The sequence below is a fragment of the Bicyclus anynana genome, chromosome 1, assembly GCF_947172395.1.
Source record: "Bicyclus anynana chromosome 1, ilBicAnyn1.1, whole genome shotgun sequence".
Lineage (NCBI taxonomy): Eukaryota > Metazoa > Arthropoda > Insecta > Lepidoptera > Nymphalidae > Bicyclus > Bicyclus anynana.
Window position 1 is genome coordinate 9,487,223 of NC_069083.1, and position 25,154 is coordinate 9,512,376.

The 25,154-nt window shown below is 36.7% G+C and overlaps 1 protein-coding gene across 3 annotated transcripts in view; it reads right to left on the reverse strand.

The window, feature by feature from the left end:
• Positions 1–15,490, reverse strand: part of LOC112046897 (band 4.1-like protein 4) — an 84,237-nt gene extending 68,747 nt beyond the window's left edge. Inside the window, exon 1 of one of the 3 annotated variants that reach the window (XM_024083738.2) lies at positions 15,150–15,490. The gene's annotated coding sequence lies outside the window, so the exon portion shown is untranslated. The remainder of the gene's footprint in view (positions 1–15,149) is intronic. The other 2 variants (XM_052888263.1, XM_052888307.1) reach the window with 2 other exon arrangements.
• Positions 15,491–25,154: the final 9,664 nt, after the last annotated feature.

Genomic DNA, 25,154 nt, shown 5'->3' on the forward strand with positions numbered 1-25,154 from the left:
TAACATATAGGCTACTATTCATTTTTTTTTATTTTTTTTTTATTATTCTTTACAAGTTAGCCCTTGACTACAATCTCACCTGATGGTAAGTGATGATGCAGTCTAAGATGGAAGCGGGCTAACTTGTTTGGAGGAGGATGAAAATCCACATCCTTTCGGTTTCTACACGGCATCGTACCGGAACGCTAAATCGCTTGGCGGTACGTCTTTGCCGGTAGGGTGGTAACCACGGCCGAAGCCTCCCACCAGCCAGACCTGGACAAACTAAGAAAATCTCAATCTGCCCAGCCGGGGATCGAACCCAGGACCTCCGTCTTGTATATCCATCGCGCATACCACTGCGCCACGGAGGCCGTCAAATTCATCCCGAAAAAATCCATGGTACCCGCGGGATTTGTGAAAAACTGAATTCACGCGGACGAAGTCACTAGCGTCCGCTAGTTTCTAATAAATTGTTTTACTGACTTTGCCTTGTTTTGTCTGTATGTAGGTATACGGTACTCGTAGTAGTTCTGTTTCGATTGCATCTTGTTATTTTTCTTAGTAAAAAAACTACAATGTGCAGTGGTTATTGAAACCTTGACGTTTCTGTAAACGTATATTTTTCAATAATATCGCTACAACTAAAACATAAGCAGTTGGTTTTCTAACTTTTCATCTCTAAACTTGCACACATCATAATATCATGTACCTATGAATAACTGCGATAGCGTTTAACGTAGGTAGGTGCATATTTAAAAAAAAAAATAAAAGCTCTTTACAAAAAACACCATGACGATTGAACTATTATAACGAGAAACTATTTCATTTGAATAGTTTGTAACATTTTATTGATTTGATACACCGGACGGATGCCGGACAAGTCCTTTCCGCTTCATTTATTCACACGCGTACAACTTTCACTATAACTTTTTTAATCAATATCATTATGTTATGCCTAAGTACTCGGTACACATCTATCGATACTTACCAAAAGAACATGCATGTGTCAGAAACGGGTTAAATCAGAAGCGGATTTAAAGGGCAATACACTATTATTGAATGAAAGTCTGTCAGGTCTAACAATTCCCACCAAGAATAACATTCCCACCAACAAATCCTTGAATTGCAGATAATAACCTCGAGTGAAGTTCCGGACTTGTAACCGAAGGATGTAGGGTTAAAGACGTCTTTTAAAACTAGTTAACACTCCCTTTCTCCGCTCAAGTCATTCTCCCCGCCTAAATGCCTATACCCAATTAATCCACGAAGTATTATTGAGTCAAAAATGTGGAAGGATCGAATGTTACGACAAGAATGAGCTAAGCCAGCCGAGCGGTTTACCACTACTCCCCACCTAACTTACGGAACATTTCGTACTAACTCGGCTCATGACGACACGAGCCGACCTATCGAATGACTCACTCGCGTCGACACATGCATACATAGCCAGGCTTCTAAAAGTAAGTAGGTATATACCAATGAACCTAAAATATTTTAGTGCTGCACAAAAAGCAGCATTCCTTTACAAATGATACCTAGTGTCAAATAAAAGTAAGCAATGTAGACCTTGAAATAAAGTTAACAGGTGACTTGGATACGAGTGCTCGGTTGGAAAAGAGCCAAAAAGCAGGGATAGCGAATTGCTTGCAAATGATATAACGTTGGCGACATATGTGTGTACTCCGCACAAGGTAAAACTGAGGAAAGCGCCAAAGAATTTTAAGAAAGAAATACGTTTATGAACATCGGGTCGGAAAAGAGGAATTTCAAATGAGTCAAACATAATGTATCCCTGTGTGATCTTGACCGTTTCAAGGAAGAGAACCTTTTTTGTTTTCGAAATTAGTGGGTACATTTATTATTAAGAGTAATTTCTTGAGTCTAAAATTACCGCAGGTAGCTCGCGGCGATGTTCCTCACAACAATCAGTAGAAGCGGAGATCAAACGGCCCACGTTAAGGCTTACCTTCTCTGTTGCTACCACGCCCACTATTTAAAATTTTTCGACTCGCCTGGGAATTAACTAGTTCGTTGTTTTATTTATCTTATAATGTGGTGCTCTACAAAATGTATATCAGTTGAATTATTTTACTTTGTTGGACTAAAGCGAGTTTGTAACCCTCGTAACTTTAACTTTAAGTTTTCGACCTTACTTTAACAACATGACCTGACGTTTCAAAACGAAAGTTACTTTCTATTTTGATTATTAATTTTTTTTAATTAAATTTAATAATAAAACCATTAAAAACTTTCATAACAGTAGATGAAAAGACCCAAAGTTGCATTATTTTACTACCCTAGTTTTGAATCTAGTGTAACCCCGACTAAATCCAAATTGTAATTGTTATGTCGTTTCATGTTATACACGATTAAATCATTTATGTCTGTAATTACATCGATGAACTACAAACAATTCCGTTTAAATTTAATTTTTAATACCTGTGCTATAATGATGTATGACAAGATGGTATCTTTGCTAATATAGATAAAACTAAAGATTACCACAGTGATAACTCGCTAAGGATACATTTATTTAAGTGGCTCTGACAATGTAAGCTTACAAGCCCACTTTTTTCTATTTTTTAAAGCGCCGAAGCAAAAAGACTGGTGTTATGAGTTTGACGTGTTTGTCTGTCTGTCTCTTTTCGAACTATATGCTCTGCAGATTGCTACTTCAGCTTCGCGACTCGCTATGTCAGTGACAGATAGGTACACAAAAGCATGTACCAAATTATAGCACCACAGCTCCCAAACGGATGAAGCGATTTCAGATTAGTTTGTTTTGTATGGAAGGTGACTTATGTGCGAGTGTTCTTAGATATTTTTGATGAACCCTTTAAAAGTTCTGGGGGTTGAAAGTGGGGAAGAATAACCGAATGTCTGCAAATATACTCGAGTGTAGTCTCAAATGAAAGCTCACTGAACGAGAATTTTTTTTTTTTTATTCTTTACAAGTTAGCCCTTGACTACAATCTCACCTGATGGTAAGTGATGATGCAGTCTAAGATGGAAGCGGGCTAACTTGTTAGGAGGAGGATGAAAATCCACACCCCTTTCGGTTTCGGTCGCTTGGCGGTACGTCTTTTCCGGTAGGGTAGTAACTAGCCACGGCCGAAGCCTCCCACCAGCCAGACCTGGACAAATTAAGAAAATCTCAATCTGCCCAGTCGGGGATCGAACCCAGGACCTCCGTCTTGTGAATCCACCGCGCATACCACTGCGCCACGGAGGCCGTCAATTGAATATTGACGACTTGAACGAGAGTGTAATATTAATAATAGCATGACCTTCAGGTGTTTTTCAAAATTCTCAATTTTATTTTAAGTATTCCTCTAGAAACAAGAAAATCAAATCATCATTACCTTATTATTACTTCTATTTTAATCGGTTAAAAGGAAGTTCAATATTTACAAAAGGTAAGATTATAGGTATAGAGAGCATACTCTGTGGTTACTTAGTAACAGCGTATATGGTAGGAAGCGTGCGATTCTTCGCATTTTGTGAGGTATTAATATGAGCGTTAATTAAAAAGTTGCAGTTAAATAAGGATGCTCAGCTTAGTTCGCGATCGTCGGGGTGAATATAAATGGGATTTTAATAACGAACGAACCGAATTTTACTGTATAAAATTACGACACAAATACGTGGTAACTGTAAAATAGAAATAGGACGATAACAGAATTAATTCGTTCTGAAATCTAGTAAGACTAAGATCTACTTAACATAATGACATGCAAGAAGTGTTTTAAAACTTTGATTAAAAATAAAAATTACTATTACAGGCTTACTCGATGTGTACTGTTTGCCAGCAAACAAATTAGAAATGAAGGTAGAAAAGGCATATCATTTCAAAACTTATTTAATTTAAATTTTGTATTGTTTGTTTATAAAATGTTGTTCAAAATATATATATAAGCTTGTTATAAAATGTATTTTCATTAAATTAAGAACAAGTTAAATAAAATTCTTATTAAGAGCTGTACAATGATTTATACTCTAAATTAAAATTTTTTTATATTGTTTATCTCATTTATATAAACAGTACACATTGAGTAGAGCTGTAGTATAGATAATTAATAATAATATTAATACTGCTTTTAGTTATACATAAATACAAAAGTGTGTTTATTTGTTGTCGAAACCGCGGGGAGTCTGCTAGTAAAAATTAATTAATCATCAGTTAACCCATATTCGGCTCACTGTCACGAGTCTCCTCTCAGAATGAGAGGGGTTAGGCTAATAGCACCCAATGCAGATTGGCGGACTTCACACGTAAATTGTGAAACTCTCAAGTATGCAGGTTTCCTCACAACGTTTTTCCTTCACCATTTGAGGCACGTGATATTTAATTTTATAATGAAAAGTTGGAATTGCAGGTCTCGGACAGTATTCAAACATATACGCGCTCCCAATCAAAGACACAGGTTATATCCACTAGGCTAGTGATAGTCAATGTTTTTTTTTTATTCTTTGCAAGTAAGCCCTTGACTACAATCTCACCTGATGGTAAGTGATGATGTCTAAGATGGAAGCGGGCTAACTTGTTAGGAGGAGGATGAACGAAAATGATGAATCCACACCCCTTTCGGTTTCTACACGACATCGTACCGGAACGCTAAATCGCTTGCCGGTACGTCTTTGCCGGTAGGGTGGTAACTAGCCACGGCCGAAGCCTCCCACCAGCCAGACCTGGACAAATTAAGAAAATCTCAATCTGCCCAGCCAGGGATCGAACCCAGGACCTCCGTCTTGTAAATCCACCGAGCATACCACTGCGCTACGGAGGCCGTCAAATGTGTAGATTATAGTATACTCGTATGTAGTCATGGTGTAAATTTGTTATACTGTAATAGATAGAGATATTTAATTACTACCCCCCTGCGTGCTCGTAACACGACTACCTATTCATTAATTGATAGAAACAATTAATGTCGTAGTTAACCGAGATTATAGAGGGCGCGATTTATGTACCCAAATTGTTCAATAATGTAATCCTAGCTAGGTACTTAATGTTATTAACGCAAATGTGATTTTGTTTGTTTGTTATGCATTTACGCCTGATTCACCAAAACATTGTCAGTCATCACTCATTATACATTGTCAGTCAGTTGAGGTTTGACATCAAAGCTGACCTATCGATAGCGTTATCGACTGTAGAAAGAGGATCGTTATGTAACACGGCTAGAACAACCGTAGCTTGCTTCTGAAGTCACTGTGATCCAAACTCCATGGTGGCTAACATCTTTAATAAAGAGCAAAGTCTGAAAAACTTTCAGCTTTTATAAAATTACAAAGATCTAGCTACCACTATAAGATTAGTTTTGACTAGCAAATTTTGACAGGTCTGTTTTTTTACTTTCGTATGTTTTATTTTACAATACAAGTTCATCAAGTGATACTAGAATAAAATACTCATTTCGTCTGCTTAGTTCGTGACATAGCGGTATAAAAAAATAATTAAATTACTGTTTCGTGGAATGAAACAATGTTCCGTCGTGCCTCTGTCAAATAACTCGACAATGAGGAAGTGGCTGATTTAGCAATGCGAAAAGGCAAAAACAAATAAGGAGACAAGGTCAGATGTTAGTACATAATATTGCAAAAACGTAATCCCTCCTTCTAGCATGAACTGATTTCATCATTATCAACCCATATTCGGCTCACTGCTGAGCTCGAGTCTCCTCTCAGAATGAGAGCGGTTAGGCCAATAGTCCATCACGCTGGCCCAATGCGGATTGGCAGACTTCACAAACAGAGAATTAAGAAAATTCAGGTTTCCTCACGATGTTTTCCTTCACCGTCCTTCACTGAAAAGTTGAAGGTGCATGCCCCGGACCGGATTCGAACCCACACCCCTCCGGAATCGGAGGCAGAGGCTCTCTATCCATCCACTGGGCTACCACGGATTTAGATGACAATAATAATAATTAAATCGGCAAATCGTCAGCGTTAGATGACGTTGCGATGGACCTCCTTAGGTAAGTAGGTATGCCTTTTGATTTAATAAAAAAGTAACAATTTTTTCTAGATAATTTGTTTTTAAAAAGATTACTGACCAATGATATTTAGTTTTCCCTCGAAATATTTGAATAGCGGTCTATGATTCAAACTTAGACCTCTCGAATTTGATTTCGGCTTCTAATCCTAGGAGAAACGCATAAAAATCAAAATTAAATATATTTATCACAGATCAGAATCTGAATATAAATTAACCAATAATTTTGCCGCAAAATTTTGTATACCACAATTCACCATAAATTCATTTAAATAATTGTAAGCCAACGTTCGTAAGCAACCACGTCATTCAATCAAATCTGTGTTTTTTTTTAATTATGACTAATATTCCAATTTCCCTCCAATTATTTGGAAAAGACTGTTAAGAGGGGGTACGACAATAGTCCAGCGGTCGGAGATCGAACCACCACCTCTCGGAGTTCGACCCCTTTACCACTGACCTATTGAGGCAACAAAGATCTGTTAATAGGAATATGAAGAAAAGTTAAAATCTGTTCCAGGATGTAAATGTTAAAGCAAGTACATAATAACTCACGTGTGGGGAGATGTGATGTAATCACGATTAACATATTCAAGGCGTCTCCCCACCTGTGAGTGAGCAACTAACGAAGACCCCTCAAAACTTCGCTCAGTACTTCACTCGCTTTGTGAAATAACAGCATCAGACGCGACTTAATGAAACGATCGTCGCAAATTCATCTAAACTTTCGCAACAATGAACAAAAGCAACTGGCGTCATTTCGCAGAATACGCATTGCAGTCCAAGAGTTGTTACTACTTTCTTGGTTGTCTTTCTATTATCTTTATTCCTTATTTCACACTTTATTGCGGTAAGAGTTTTATTAATATATTTTTTTCTTAATTCTTAATAACGTTGACAATACAACAAACATTCAATAAGATTTTGATGGATGTTACTGAGCCACGGTACTTGGAGTTCCCATTGACGTCGATACATACATACTATATCGATATAATTTCTATGACGATATATTTGTTTTATAATAAATAATGATTCTAATATTACGTCGTATATATTTTTATAATCATATTTGAAGCGATACTTTAGTATGCTGTTTTTTACGTATGGGTACACATAAGGCATGAAACTTGCTAAGTATCTATAATATTCAATACCTTATTATATCTTATATATTTATTGCCTCTACCATTAACTCATGTAGTCCTTACGTCAGTAATTCACCTATATTATTATTAAATGTATAATTTTCAATCAACAACAGGAGCATATGTTTGTATAACGTTACTTACTCGTAATATTTAAGTCACCAGCTCCTATAAAAAAAATATAACAATGATACCCAGTTTCCGATTATAGTACCCATGAGTCGCTCAACCCCATTACAAGAGATCAAATTAAATAACAACAAAACTTTGGGAATTCTCGCCAAGTGTAGTGTACCGTGAACTCTGTGAAGCGAATTAGGCGATATTAGTTCGATTCCTATTGGGAGTTTCTGACCGCAAACTGTAGAGACGGATCTCAATTGAGACCGAAATATTAACTGGTGCCTTGACTGCCGTTGCCCGCAAGATTGACGGGATTGGCGTCATTTGAAAGAGATATTGAAATAGGTAGTTATTTATGTCGAAGCTGCGTTATAAATTGCTCAAGTAAGCTCAAGTATTTACGTTCGTATGAAACGGATGTAAATGCACTTCTTTAATTTGCACAGCAAAAATTTGGGAATGCCGGCGTTTGTGTTTCCTGACACTTTTTTTTTATTATTCTTTACAAGTTAGCCCTTGACTACAATCTCACCTGATGGTAAGTGATGATGCAGTCTAAGATGGAAGCGGGCTAACTTGTTAGGAGGAGGATGAAAATCCACACCCCTTTCGGTTTCTACACGGCATCGTACCGCCTACCGGAACGCTAAAGCGCTTGGCGGTACTTCTTAGCCGGTAGGGTGGTAACTAGCCACGGCCGAAGAATCCCACCAGCCAGATTAAGAAAATCTCAATCTGCCCAGCCGGGGATCGAACCCAGGACCTCCGTCTTGTATATCCACATATATATATATATATATATATATATATATATATATATATATATATATATATATATATATATATATATATAATACCAGGTATTTCTTATAAGAGAGGGGATATGGACTTTAGACCTAACATTCTGCTCCTCTTCCAACTCGAAATTTATTTATTTCAAGTACCTTTGCTTAGTCTACAAGCACTTTTGAAACGTCAGCTTATGTTGTTATGAAGTGAAGTGGATAACACAAAATTAAGTTATGAGGGTTCCAAACGCGCTTTAGTCCGAAAAGAGCCAACAAACTCAACCAATACGGGCGTTATAATACAGGTAAAAAACCACTGAAAAGGTACACTTTAATATGTTTTAAAACATCTGATTCCAAATGAAATTTGCAATTTTCAGTTTATCTTTAAACCTCATTCTCCTTTCAGATACAACAATGAGGGAGACGTAACAGTAGTCCGTTCTGTTCTGGCGATTATTATTGGAACGGGAGCGCTTTGACGGCGGCGATTCAATCTGGAAATCGGAAATGGGCACCGCGCAACAAAGGCTTCATTGTGGGACCGCGACGCGCCTCCTGCCTGCGATATCATTATGTAGCATGTAGATTACTTACCGCAGGACACAGGAAACATTATGCCGTCCACGTGGGAAATACTTTTTGTACAATAATTGACGGAACAAAAACCCGCCTAGAACAGGGCAACACATCGCTAGGCACACTAACTATAGCAACACTATCGACATAGGCTTCTTGTACGGACTTCAAACACAATGTTCTCGATCCGCTAACATCCAGCGATTCCCTGCAATCCACTTGATATCCTCGATCCAGCTAGTGAGAGGTCGACCAACACTGCGAGTCACTATTTCAGAACCTTGGGAACCCAACGTCCATCGGCTCTTTGAACTATAATGCTCGCCCAGCCCATTACCACTTCAGCTTCGCGACTTGCTGTTCTATGTCAGTGTCAGATAGGTACACAAAAGCAATAGGCTAGTTGACACTTTTTTTAAATAGTTCGTTATCGTTGACCAAAAAGAATCTTTTTTTTTTGAGACGTGATTGAAAATATTAGTTTTTAAATATGTTTTTGACAATACGAGCCAAAACGCCTGTTGGCCACGACAGTCTGTATTTCAAATGTTTCATGACGTCAGTACAATAAACCCCATACAAATGGTTTGACAAAAATATTAGTTAACAATTAAGTTTTAAAAGAAATCCTTATTAATTGATAATTACTAAAATATAATAAGTACATATAGCGATAATGATCTATGAACTTTATTGTGACGAAAAAATATAATATTATAAGTAATACCTGAGCAAATATTCCTTGTCAAACATTAATAAATGTATTTTCTATCGGAGAGATAACAGGCATTTCTCTCGTAATAAAACACCGCTACATCATTATATTTTTCATCCTTTATTCAGGAGGTTCGTAAATTCTACAAACGCGATGTAACTAAAGGCGCCTTTAATCTATTTAGAATTTTTCCAAATAAAATTCTTGTTGATTCGACCGTCACGAATATAACGAACTCTTAAAATATCTTAGTGGGAAGGACAAAAGAAGCAAGAAGCATTTGAAGTGGGCGGTCCTCTGAGTGAGCCACGATTTACGAACCCTCATTGAGAGGAAGAGGCCACTTGACCCCGACCAACTTGTGGCCGCGTCTCATAAATAATGACCGCCTAGCTTTTAATAAAGATTTTGGTAAAATAAACACCATAAATAGAGTACGTACCTACCTACCATGACAGAAATTAAAGAGATGAAAATATTGATTAAGACAGGACCACATTATAACATTCATCATCACATCTTTGCCGGATTCGGCAACTGCGACTGAAATCTCTGTCAAGTCGCACAAGTGCTTCATTTGCCCTCATATGACTTACTAGCGGACTCCCATGACATCGTCCGCGTGCAATGTACTTTCAACCCCTATTTCACCACTTTACGGGTTGAATTTTAAAAATTCTTGGATCACATTATATTTCGTATTTTTTTATGATTTTTGAACAAACTTTTAAATATGTAGCTTTAAAAATAAAGGAATTTCTATACAATCTTTCAAGCCCTATTTCACCCCCTTTTTATTTTAGAGTCAAAAAGTACCATTTGTTTTGCTCCAAGGTCCCATTTACCATTATACCAAAATTCGTTTTGATCGATTCAGCTATTTAGCCGTGAAAAGGTAACAGACAAACAGACTTACTTTCGCATTTATAAGCTATTTATAAGCTATACTAGTATTATAAAGCTGAAAAGTTTGTTTGTTTGTTTGATTGATTTAACGCGCTAATCTCAGGAACTACTGGTCCGATTTGAAAAATTCTTTCAGTGTTAGATAGCCCATTTATCGAGAAATGCTATAGGCTATATATTATCGCCGTATTCTTACGGGAACGGGATCCACGCGGGTGAAACCGCGCGGCGTCAGCTAGTATTAGTATAAATTATCAACAGAGCCAGTCAGTTACGCAGGATATATTATTATAGTGTTTAAGTGCTCGCGTAAACACAGGTGCACTCCCTCGACCACACTCTCCAGAGTCCAATGGAGTAGAAAACTGCGACAATCGGAAGAAAGTGGATACCAATAAAACATTATTAACAAGTTCGCTGCGGTACGAGGTCAATTGACCGCGCACACCCACCTTCTTCAAGAGTTACGAGGTCGATGGACCTCGTACCGCACAACAAAGTTCTAGTATGAGGTCAAAAAACCTCGTACCGCACCAGAGGAAAGTACAGAAAAATCTGTGCCGCGGCGAACGTGTTAATATAATAGCGGACGCCCGTACGCGTAAAATTCTCTTTGTCATGGTTAAATCTCGCGGGAACCGTGTATTTTTTTTAGGTATAAAGAGATAAATAAAAATACGTTGCTCCATAACCTTCTCTATCTTCCCTTTAAAATCGGTTCAGCCGTTCCAGAGCTCGGACAAACAGAAAAACAGACAAAATGTTTAAAAACAGCCTGATTTTGTTTTAGAATCATGTAAACAGTTATAAACACTTAAAAATCATAGTTATTTTGAAATCACAGACAGACATTTCTATTTTATATGTATGTATATTATAAAACAAAGAATAACATTGACAATGACCTAAAAAGGATTTACTTGAAATATCTAGACAAAACAATTTAAGTTGCGCAAATCAATTTTCAAACAGTTACTTACCACCTACCCTGCTTCTTTATTGCCTTTTCAAGATTGATTTATCAAGTTTTGTTACTTTCTTCTCCCTGGGCAATAAAAACAGAAGTCGTAAAGTAAAATCGTGTTTATTAACTTTTCTAATTGGATTTTAGAAAAAAGGAATTTACTTAATAGGAATGATAAAATTTACAGAACAAGTAAAAAGTTTATTAGATCGGTTAGGGTAAGTAAATAAATACTAATACAATTTTCATATTTGAATACTTTAAACTTTTTTAAACTTAGACTTTTAGCCCTTGGGTATACCATCCATTTTATAACAGTAAGTACCTATTTTCATATTAACTTATTTGCTGGTATAGAAGGCAGGTTCTCCCTGGAAGAGCCAGCAAGTAATCTAGCGCCAGCCACACACGATCAAGTTAAGGACGCTTCTGTTATGCACACTTTGATAGATATATCGATACCATATATATCATACCCATAACCACATTAGGATATTTTTTTTACTGCCCACATCCCGAAGCATCCTGCAAACTTGACGGAAAACGATAGTAAGTGGCTTTGCTAAAGACCCAAAAGCATCCAAACATTTTTTTTATTGGATAATTTATTTATTTTTTATTATATCCCGCGGGAGCTATGAATTTTCCCGGGATATAAAATAGTCTACGTCCTGCCCCAAGGTCTAGTTTATCTCAATACCTTAATCCAAATCGGTACAGTGGTTGAGCAGTGAAAAGGTGACATACAGACAGACGGTCAGACAGACTTACTTTCGCATATATAATATTAGTACGGATAGTATTACATTCGAAACACTGTATGTTTGATATTGATTTACAATACTTATAGATGCGGTACGGTATTTTAACCAATACAAAGGAAACAAGTAAAACATGGAAAACCTTTATGTTCTTTTATCACGGGCAGATCGAACCCTAAGAAAAACAGCATTTTACCCAAAGGACATCGTCAGCAGAAAATGACGACATTTGTATTTGGCGGAGACACGTGTTACGACGAGATCTCGTGCCAAACTGGCGGAGCCACTTACTAACTTTACGACAGCCATTGCAGTTTACAAGTTCCTTGAATTACAAACAAAAAGCGTCTTTTGTACATGTGTACATCTGTACTTATAATAAATCTGTAGAGAGGTCAATTCTGTACATGAAATATATTTCGAAAATAACTATCAGGAGGTGATTAGTGATCGATACTTATACCAACAATGCAATCAGTAAAATTTTTGTCTGTATGTTCGTTATAGAAACAAAAACTAATCAACGGATTTTAACGAAACTTAATACAATTATTCTTCATACTCCTAGGCAGGTTATAGTATACTTTTCATCACGCTACGATCAACAGGAGCAGAACAGTGAAGGGAAATGTTAGGAAAACGGGAGAAGTTACTCCATTTTTTAAGCTTCCGTCGCGTGTGCAGCCTTAATGGGCAGGGTAGGGGTAGGGTAGGGTAGGGTAGGGATAGTTGAAAGTTTACATCGACTTTCACGCGGACGAAGTCGCGGGCGTCCGCTAGTCTACAATAAAAATATAGAGGAGAGATTTGTGTTTTGTATAATGTAACGAATAAACTCAAAACTACTGGACCGATTGGAAAAAATCTTTCACCAATAGAAACCTAAATTATCATGGCACATGGCAGTGGCTATTTTATTCCCGCATTCTCACGCGAACGGGAACTAGTAGGGCGTCAGCTAATAATATTATAAAGAGGTAATTGCGAGGTTGTAGGGTCTCTCTGGCTCTACAGAACCTATTAAAAAAATTTTTTTTTTAACCGACTTCCAAAAAGGAGGAGGTTCTACGTTCGGCTGTATGTATGTTTTTTTTTTTTTTTTGTATGTCCATAATTCCATCAATTATGGACCGATTTTGAAAATTCTTTTTTTACTAATAGAAAGACACGATATTTGTGAGTGTCATAGGCTATAGGTACTCTAAATAAGAAAACTATAAGATATAGACTGCTATCATTTAGGTATGTCTATATAAGTTTTCTATGTACTCGTAATAAATTATAGTATCTAGTCCATACAACCTAGTTGTTCTTGATATGTCCATCGGCTGATAATGATGATGATAATGACCTAGTCCATAGGCGACGCCCTTGTATAGTACCATGGAGCTCACAGATAGAACTACGAGTTCTTGACAGAGTCGGAAAATGGTCATACAAACTCTGACTTAACATCTAGTTTGGTCGTATTAGACTTGGTGAACCCGCTGATGCTAAGCATAGCATCGGACATACTCGTAATAGATTTTTGATTTTAAAGTACATTTTTGCAAAGATGAAATAGTTCTTAATTAGACATACCTACCTATATTTTTAGGTTTTTAACTAGCTGTATACCTACAACAGCATTGCGTGATAATTGAATTTAGAACACTTTTTGTCAACTGGTGTGAATGCAAAAAAGTACCTATTATGTAGGTAATGGCTACAAAAAAATTATGCCAATGACTATTTTAAAGGCCTTAGTTTCTTATTGGATAATACGATTATAAAAATACTTGGTATTTACTTAGCTAAGTATGTAGGCTACATAAGTAAGCTACTTATTAAGATTACTTATGTAGTAAGTATATAAATATTGACGTGTAAGCAGTTAATATTAAAAAAAGAGTTAAAGATACCTAGTAACATTTAACAGTTGCATAACTAAATAACATGTTATACGAGTAACGTTGGACTCTTAGAATTAGGATCACGGAATTTGAATGACACTTGAATAAATTCTCAGCTACCTACCTACTTAGTTATTCGTAATGGGTTCTTGTACAAAGGTTGTCGGCCACCAACAGGGTGTATCTAATATCCGAGCTTTTTCTATCAAACGTCCTGAATTTTCATTTTGAATCACAGGAACTACCTACCTACTTACTTGTAATCTAGGACACTAGTAAACTGTGTATGTAGACTACTTTGATCATTAGATAATTATCAACTCGTTGCCTGTATAAATAAGCTTTCTAAGCAAAAAGCTCAATTTAACTTAGAAATCACTCAATCACTCAATCACTCAATCACGATAGTTTTTTTTTAATTTAAACTTATTTACATTAACAGACTATTTTTACAGTCCTCCCAACTTGTGCGAGACGTGATATGGAGCTTAGACCCACCACGTTTCTCCAATACGGGTTGATGGGCAGGGTGATAAATGATAATATTAAAGTTATTTTTAACGATTCAGATATGATAATGATAATGATTAGGATCGACGTGCTCTTCTGAGCAAGGGGGTATAATTCCAACTTCCCATACCACCAGACCTCCGAGCTGAGTTTTTTTTGAAAAATTGTTAAAGAAAATAAGCTCAGCATTTCAGAGCCCAACCCAGAACTCGAACCCAGGACGTCGTCATCTAAATTTACGTAGGCAACCACTAGACCAATGAAGCAATGTACTTTTAATAAAATTATTATTAAATGTTTACAATCTGTTATGCTCATGTCGGGGATAAGTAAATAGTATCTGCTATTAACTATTTACCAAATCACAAAATATAGGAGAAAAATAATTAATTAATTATCTTGATATTATGCATATCATAAAAAAAATCACGGATAGTCTTCTCTACTCCAGTGAATTTCTATACTCATTGTCTATGATCACCAACACCAGTGACCAGTGACAGACTGGCTAATTCCCGGACAATGCGTGCAATTGTGGTTAAATTGGCACTATTAAGTACTATTGTCAAGGTGAGGTAATGTAATGTGGTTACTGGTTGCTATTGGATGAGCGGTGACATCGGCCACGGCTCCGGGCGTTCAACTCAGCCGTGCCTATTCACTACCTTGAATATCAGTGCTTGTTTTACCACACTAACTACTTCCGCTCTACTGCACGCGTAAATTGCCCCACAATCACACAAATAACACCATACAAAAAACTTTACGTGAACTTTGGCTACTTACTAGTACGTCTTAAATCCGAAACTCAATTCAACACTCTCTTCACGGGCCTTGCGAACATAGTTTATGACAATTTCGCATACGAATCGTACTTGTTAATGGAGGTGCCGGTATGTTCTTTACGCACTTTCACAACACTTTTCAAGTTGGCATCTTAACGGGAACTTATACTTTAGCCGGAATTATAGGCAGTCATAGTCAATTTCGGGTGTACAACAAGTGTTATAAACAAAAGAAATGGACACGCGAACGCGAGTTACTTTGCAGGGGCGTCATGCCACCTGCCACCGCGACGAACAAGTATGCACTGCCGGGCCGCCGGGCGCCGGCCGGCGGCTGTGGTCTCACCAAGCTCCCGCGCTCACAAACTGGGGCCCACATACCCATTACCCAATCCAAACTCTCACAAAAATGTTTATCTAAAAGGATACTATTCATTGCGGACCATATACAAACCTATTTACCTGCCCCTAACATGCCCAGCAATGTATACGCCTATAATTGTCTACATACGGAAACCCGAAATAATAAATAGCATAAGTATAAAAAGCTAGCAACTAAGGAAAGCTCGCTTTGCAAGCTCAGAGTTCGTTGAGCGCCATCTACTTTAAGCTCGGAAACTGTAGTGTTGCTCACGCCATCTAGACGAACCGATCTACACTATGTTACAAGCAGCCAATCGTAGAAAAGCTAACCAAAAGTTGTCTCTTTTCCGACACAATGCTTATATTTTTAAACAGATGGCAGAAGTATGTTTTTTATACAACATAGTTAAATGTTGGTGAAATAATATAATATGGTTTATTATTTAAACAAGGTCTATGTATTGCCGTTACTGTAATGTTGCAGTTAACTTCATTTAATATAAAAATACCTACCTACCTATTTTTACTTTGCATTTTCTTCTTAAGCCTTTTTCAAATAAAGAACTCAGAAAAACTAAAACTTTACATCGACTTTTCCATCACGCGTATATGAAATCCTTGTCTTTCTCTGCTCTCTTCTTCTTCAACCAATCAAAATCTTTGATTTTTTATTGGTTTGCTGCATTTTAGAATTTTAATGCATGAAGTAGAATGCATTTTATTCAATTTATTAAGGTTGTAAAGAAAGTTCGTAGAGACTTCATAATTTCTTGTGTTTCACAACGTTAAGTAACCGATTCGATAGAAGTTTTACTGCTCTACAAAACGGTGTTATTTGATTTTTTTGACAGCATTGTTGACAACTGCTTTTCTTCGCTTTCATTGAGGTCTACAAGTTGCCGAAGCCGCTCACGACATATGCAAAGTGTATGGAGATGGTCTTAGGCTTGTCTACAACACAAAAATGTTTTGCGAAAATCACAAATGACGACTTTTACCTCGAAAACACTCTTCTAAGCGGACGACCTTCGCAATTCAACGAGGATAGACTCAAGGCACTTTTGAAAGAAGTTGGTCGCTAAAAAGCCCGTGACTTATCTACCCGAAAAAATGGACTGCAGAGTAATGACGATTTCCAACCACCCTCAATCGATTGTGTACCCAAAATCTCGAAGCTTTGGTGCCTCACGAGCTTACTGAAATAAACAAAAAAAATCGCATTCAAATTGTGGCTCAACATCTCACTTGCCCCCGAGAAAATGTGGACATAAATGGCGCTTATTGTAACGAATCATCACTAGTGATTGGAAATGGTGTGTATAGGTACGTCAGTATGAAGCATAGAAAGAAGTGGATAATATATTCACGAGATATGCCAAAGTCCAGAGTCAAGTAAGATATGCATCCAAAAGAGGGAATGACCTCCGTTTGGTGGGACTGGGAAGGTGTTGTGCACTGGGAAATGCTCGAAAAAAAAGCCACGGTCAAGAGCTATGAGCTAAGAGCTCTACCTCATTATTATCAACCCATATTCGCATTGCTGAGCTCGAATCTCCTCTCAGAATGAGAAGGGTTAGGCCAAGAGTCCACCACGCTGGCCCAATGCGGATTGGCAGACTTCACACACGCAAAGAATTAAGAAAATTTTATGGTATGCACGTGATATTTAATTTCTTAAAATGCACACAACTGAAAAGTTGGAGGTGCATGCCCTGGACCGGATCCGAACCCACACCCTCCGGAATCGGAGGCAGAGGTCTACTGGGCTGAAAATATCTGATCGTCCATTCTGCTCCACCACAACGCCAGGCCGCATATTGCACAAGTCGTCAAAATCGCACTACGTGAAAATATTTTCGATTATGCTAGCTATTATACCAAGACCGGTAAAGACTTTATTCGCATAGAATTAATTTGTCAAACTACTGTTTCGCTACATCCATTCTCAATGCATTATTTTCCATTACATTGTTCTAACTTCCCAACTAATCGACCAGTAAAAACAGCATGAAAATCGGTTTAGTAATTCCAGACTTTATTAGAGTTTAATCCAACTCGACGGGTTAGCGTTCGGGAAACTCGGCGGCATTTTCTCGACGACGTGGCTGTAAGATGCAGGAAGCTTCTGAAAATTCGTCAAACCATCATTGATTTTGATATATGCTTTTTGGAAGATCCAACAAACATCCTGTCCAATCCTTGGTATCATCATTAACTACCTATATTCGGCTCACTGCTGAGCACGAGTCTCCTCTCAAAATGAGAGACTAATATTCCATCACACTGGTGCGGACTGGCAGACTTCACACACGTAGAGAATTAAGGAAATTCTCAGGTATGCTCACGATCTTTTTCCTTTACCACTTGAGACAAGTGATATTTAATTTCATAAAATGGACCTTAGCCCAATCTGCTTGGAATGTGACATTTGAGTGAGCCGTGATGACGTATATGTCCCTATATGTACTTTCGATTTGGAGGATGTAGGTTTGAATCCGGTCTGGGGTATATACCACGAACTTTTGAACTGTGTGCATTTTAGTACATTAAATATCACGGATCACAAACGGTGAAGGAAAAACATTGAGAGTTAACCTGAGAATTTTCTTAATTCTCACCTGAATGAAGTCTGCCAATCCGCATTAGGCTAGCGTTAGTCTAAGCCCTCTTATTCTGAAACTCGTTCTCAACAGTGAGTCTAATATAAGTTATTAATGATTAATGATGTTGTGACATTTTACATTACCTTACAACTGCAGGCATCGCAGAGGTCTGCATCCATACGTAGTCGATGTCATTTGGACACGTACAAAGCGTTTCGGTTCTTCGTTCCTGATCCGCACTGCGAAGTTATGGAATACCCTTCCAGCTTCCGTTTTTCCCACCACCTACAATATAGGTATATTCAAGTCAAAAGTTAATGGACATCTTCTAGGCAAGCGTGTTCCACCACAGGCTGCATCATCGCTTACTGTCAAGCATGATTGCAGCCAAGCACTCGCCTATATAATGTAAAAAAAATACCATAAGTTATCGGAAGTCAAGGATTTTTCAATAGATTTTTATTTTTATAGGAAGATATTACATAGTATGTGGCTATTAGTCATTTGAAATTGATATTCAGGAGAGACTACGCCAGACCGCTGTGCGGGCGGTATGAGTCATGGAGTGTGAACAAACGTGACAAAAATTTAGCATTAAGGGCGGCTCTTTATTGCATTTATAAATATTTAAATTAAGGGCGTCCAAGTATCTAATATTCTAGATAGTCTCCCGATTAAAGCAGCCTCTCGCCAAGAGAACACTAGCTTAGTAGTTTATATTCAAGCCAGGCGGCTCGTACTTGCATAGCTAAACAGGCACTGAGGTGGGATTTTAAAAATGTATCAAAAATATGATCTGTTTATCGAAAATAATGTAGCTTATTTATAATAATAGTCATAAAAATATAGAAACAAACAGATGGATAAGGAACATAATATAATTAAACGATAAAAGTTAAAATGTTCAGAGAAAATTATGATTAGAAATACAATTTTTCCCTATCCGAGGCTTGAATTTTCAAGCAAAGGCTCGTCGTCCAGGATGAGGAATCTCCTCACAATGTACGCTGTCTCAAAGTGTACCGTATTCTGTATCGACTATTGATCTAACAGCTTAAAGCAAAAGAAGTCTTAATCATAATTACCTAAAACATATCGTAATTTTTATAATATTCATTGATTATTAAACATGGGTAAACTCACGTGATACAACGTCGGAGTACGCTCGACTAGTTTGTGAGTTTGGATCATGCCGCGTTGCAAGAACCAGCTCATGATTAAGGACCCCGTATGGATTCGAAACTAGTCGGGCATACTCCGACGTTGTATCACGTGAGTTTTAGCCGTGTTTCATAATCAATTAATATGTTTTTTTTTAATATATCTAAACTATATGAGTAGCAATCATTATTGTAACATTTAATTTTAAGTAAACTAGATATCAAGTATGAATATCAGAGAATATAGGAAGTAATATGAGGATAATATAATCGTAACCCTGCACCAACAGTGCGTAATGGGACAACAATCTAACTTTCAAGATTTGATCGTATTTGTTATAGCTAAAGTTTGGCACGGAAAAGTCACTAAGAGAACACAAAGTAATCGTACAGTATTAGGTACATATATGGGCCAAAGTTATTATATTTCTTCTTTGCCTTTGCTTTTCCAATAAAGAAAAATTTGTTTTTACCAGACAATGGAAGGATTTTCTTCATTCTAGTCTTCCAAAATATGTTGTTTTAAATTGTTCACCAAAATTTTCTAATATCACTTTTCGTCATAAGTTAGATTCAGGTGTACCTAAGTTATTGTGTATTTTATACTTAACTAGCGCCCGCGACTTCGTCCGCGTAGAATTTAGTACTTTACAAATCCCGCGGGAACCACGGATTTTTACGGGATGAAAAGTAGCCTATGTGTTAATCCAGAGTAAAATCTCTATTAATTTCAAATTTTAGCCAAATGACTACGGTGGAAAGTAATGATGAGGTTTAGGTTTGAGGTAGACCTTGCCTAGAAAATGCCTTTCACTCTTTTCTTCAAATTACACAAATTATGTACCAGGGGACTGAGGGAAGGACATTCTACTTTACATAAAAACTGTTTGAATTAGAATATGTCGATTTGATGTGATAGGCACCGACTGAGTCAATAACAAAAAGATGTTATTAAACACCATGAATGAAAATCCAATGAAATTCTATACTCTTTTCTGTAAATTATTCAGAATTTTGTAGTCATTAATTTACAAAATTGTAACAAACAAAATAAACAAACACTATATTTTTATAAAATATAGCTTGATTAATTAGTAATAGTATGTTTAAAAATCAATAGGAATTTAATGACTTGTTCATGTATACCTACATGTAAATTGTGGGTATAATTTTATCATACATTCTGCATAACAGTGCAAAATGAGCCGTTGTCTTCTTCACAAGGTTTTGCGTGGTGAGCATATTACGTCACCTCAATAAGATGTGACGGAAGTGAAAACATATAAACGCAAGGAAAATATTTGGCATTGATTATTGTAAATAATTGTACCAGAAAAAATAGAGAAACCGAAACAGTTTATTAGAGAAACAGAAGCTTTCATATACCTACCTACTACCTACCTACCTTTCGACGGCCTCCGTGGCGCATTGGTAAGCGCGGTGGATTTACAAGATGGAGGTCCTGGGTTCGATCCCTGGCTGGGCAGATTGAGATTTTCTTAATTGGTCCAGCTCTGGCTGGTGGGAGGTTTCGGCCGTGGCTAATTAGCACCCTACTGGCAAAGACGTACCGCCAAGCGATTTAGCGTTCCGGTACGATGCCGTGTATAAACCCAAAGGGGTGTGGATTTTCATCTTCCTCCTAACAAGTTAGCCCGCTTCCATTTAAGACTACATCATCACTTACCAGCAGGTGAGATTGTAGTCAAGGGCTAACTTGTAAAATAATAAAAAAAAAACCATAATGCACATTAGAGCAATGTGCATTGACACATACTAGTTTATTGCTAAGACAAATGAGCCTATTAAAAGAGGTTTAGCTAAGAAGTACCTAAGGGCGCCATTCGATTCTACAAAATTCTACTATCTGAGTAGCTCGATGGTACACGTACATTGTTACCGAATAAACAAAAGTATACCAAAGAGTCTTATAGAACGTCAGAAAGTGACTCTTTAGCTTTCAAAATGTTAATTATCACACAAACTAACCGGGCAAGCATTATGAGGACAGAATAAGGCTTTTTTCGTGTGCAATAGTATTTGTGTACCTGCATTAGGTATGTACTACTTATAAAAGTTGTACTACGAACATATAATAATTATTATAATAAAATAATGTATTGCACCTTCCCGCTCTTTCTTCGCAAGTTCTCTTGTCAGGGGTTGCCTGGTAGAGATTACTTATAGTAATAAGGCCGCCTTTGCATGCTAAGTTTAATTTATGTTTTTAATGTTTCAATTTATAGTTGTATTTTTGTGTGCAATAAAGTATTTCTTCTTCTTCTTCTATAATATGCATTATTATTTTGTTTAACACTATTATAAAATAATAGAAATTTATTTAAGGGTTTACATTCACTCTTCTTTGCCTAAAAATCTACACATACTACAATCAATCAAAACTGAGTACGTGACAATGTTGTTTGTTGCTATTGCTACAGATAAGCATTAGGATACATAAACCGCAATGACAGAATGCCCTGTTTACGTAACACAGTCGTGAAACGCAAGTGTTGAGAACAATGGCTGGTCAATGTCCTTTCTGGTCCAGAAATTATTGTTGCCCTACTTACATCTTAAATGTCTCTTAGAGCCACTTTTGAAATCAAATTAATGTTGGCCTCACACGAAGACTTTTTATTGGCATAAGTATTTTTTTCCTGTGCTATCATTAACTAACCTTCAACATTAGGTCAACATCTTGTTTCTTGCTTCCATAGATCCAAAGTCTGAAGTATAATACACAATAGATAATACTATATAAGTATACTACTGTCTATCAGTGTTGGTCGACCCCCCCACCAGGTGGACTGACGACGACGACGACGACGAGTCGCAGGGATTCGCAGGGATGGCTCAGTATCGTGATGTTTGGAAGTCCCTACAAGAGGCCTATGTTCTGCAGTGGACGTCCATCGGCTGATATGATGATGATGATGATGATACTACTAACTACGAAATACTGCTTTTCTGTTTTCATAAAATAGAATTAGAATTTATTGAAACACTGGCTGACTTTTTGGACGTCGTACCACCTAAATTGTAGAGGTGGCTGTTCTTTTACGATTTTTCTATTTACTTATTATTATTTTTAAATCCTTGTATTATAGGAAAAAACGTTCGACACAAGTTTATTATAAGATATATAAGATCCTCGTATACCAGCGGACGCTTGCGTCTCCGTTTACGAAAAATTCTGTTTTTCACAAATACCGAAGGAACCGTAAATTTTCCGCAATAAAGCTTACGTTCTGCTCGAAAGTCCCATTTATCACTACACTAAAATTCATATATATCGGTTCTACGGATCATTAATACATATTTTAAAGCCATGGTAGTAGACATTTTTGACTTCTAGAGGGTCACAGAGTCCGAGTATATTTTTCGAAAAGAGTTTTTAATAGCTCCTATGCTCCTAAAATAACCAATGCATGTATTTCGCGAAAATCACTGTAACTTCATGAGTCCTAGGTTCAATCCTCAGAATATAGGACAAAACTGTTCAATAATCTGAGGTTGAATGTCGTCTAAGCTTGGTTGGAAAGAATATAAAAAGTTAGTCATTATCAATAAACGTGGTTACTGTTCTACATCTTTTAATCGAATGGCTTTTTAGTGCTTCTTTAGTCTTAAAGTTTTATATTTTTCTTTAAGACCAAATTAGGTTCTTGCCGAAACTTCACCAATACCAACAAAAACTTTGAAATTGCAGCGAAAAGTTTTTCATTCGGCAATAGTTTTCACCGTTTTCTATGCCAAGATTGCGTAGATCTATTTGACTTTATCTCCCACATAATGCATAAATGGAATTGGAATCCGTAGAGGACAAATATTTACGAAAACTTTTTATTTAAGTACACATAGTACATAACATCTTTTGTTTTAATAAAGTAATGAAAAGAATGGACTGGCCAAGTGCGTTTAATGGTTTTACACATTCCCATTAAAGTCTACTTTAGCGAAATAAGAATTAACTGAAAAGTAAAATAATGTAGTGGAGGCAAATAGGAATTTTATTACATTTTTATTTTACGGTTTCCGTGGCGCAGTGGTATGCGCGCTGGATTTAACCGAAAGGGGTGTGGAGTTTCATCCTCCTCTTCAAGTTAGGCCGCTTTCAACTTAGATTCATCACTTACCAGATGAGAATGTAGTCAAGGCCTAAATTGTAAATAATAATAAAACAAAATATTAGTAAACTTGCTAAATTTATTATTTATAACATTTATATAAAAACTTACGATATTTTCTATGTATTCATCAGAAGCCTTCCTGGTCATACGTTTCATTCAAGCGAATTACTACAAACATATTGATTAATTAATGACAAATGAGGAAAAGATAATAATAATAATAATATAAAATGAAAATAATTCAACAATAGATTCATTAATGCGTAATGACGTAATATTATGAATAATTATTGTTGTTGATTCATCCCATCGTAGGTAGGTATCATTTTGTACCAATGAAGTATTAAAATCTTAATTAAGATTAATTAATATTTGTAACTGATATGCAATGGAAAATATTTAAAAAATCGTATCTACAAAATATATTCATTTTATTTTTAACTAAGTATGCTTTTATGAAACCACGATGCAAGAGAAACTATGGACACCACCATATTGGCCTTGGCTGCTATGCCGAGTGCCTCACTTTATCCCACTCCGCGGCCGGCTCTGTAATGTGACATGCGACTTATAATCAACCAACAGCCTGTATTCGTCCACTGCTGGACATAGGCCTTTCCGAGAGCGCGCCACCACACACGATCCTCCGCCTTCCTCATCCAGCCTCTTCCCACTACCTTCTTGATGTCGCCTGACCATCAAGCTTATAATAGACTTCTACTTATATTAGATTGATTAAAAAATTTCAAGCGACGGAGTACTTTCCTACATTTACAACTCAAAACTTTAATAGGCATCTTTAAGCCTTGCGTATTGCATTCACGTTTGCGTTTTAAGTTTTGTACTAAGTCTTGTCAATCACAAAACAGTAGTGCTATTCTGTAACTCTACCATGTCAGTAAAGAATTCATCTTTATCTCTTTCTCTATGTAGAATAGTGTAAGAAAGAGACAGATCTATTTGAATTCAAAACTCAAACGGTCGAGTTCTAAAAATATCGTCATAGTATAGTGCTTACAACAACAACAACATGAATCTTATGTTATTACTCGTACATTTTATTCAAAACTTTGTATAGCCGATATTCTTCTTGCGTAACTGTCGAAGCGAATCCAGACTGGGTTCGCTAGTATTTCAATATGCGTTAATTGTGATCTTTGAAGGCAAACGTTAAAGCGAGGCTTTACCTAATAACACTCGTAACCCTAAATTCTAATTAAAAATTTGAAATCCAAACTAAACAGGGGCAGTAGCTACAATATCCTTTTTAATCTGTCACATCAAAGAGAAATCGCAGACAGTCTGCGGGCGAAATGAACAAGTGCAATTACAGTAAATTGTTTCAAGAGTTCTTAATTGCGTTGGTATTTCAATGCTCCTTAGGGCTGGAAAATTTAATTATGTCTGAGGGCTTTGAAGTTTAAATACGTTTAGACGTTCAACAAAAAATTGTATCTGCGTCACCTTTTAAATAATTCCTATACTTAAACGCGAAGGTCACTTAATGCGGCAACCAATGGCTTCTTACAATTAGCAAAACGTCACTAATTAAATTTTATTGTTCTTGCTACAAGTTTAAATTGAACATACGTGGATGTTGTCTCTATTATTAGATGTTGATTGCACGTATTCATATTCGATAAAGCTTTAAGCTTATCAAACAAGATAGTTGCGGTCATGATTGCGTTTAAGCTTGCATTAAGCGTCACCAATCACCAGACGTACTGCCATTGATATAAAATTCAAT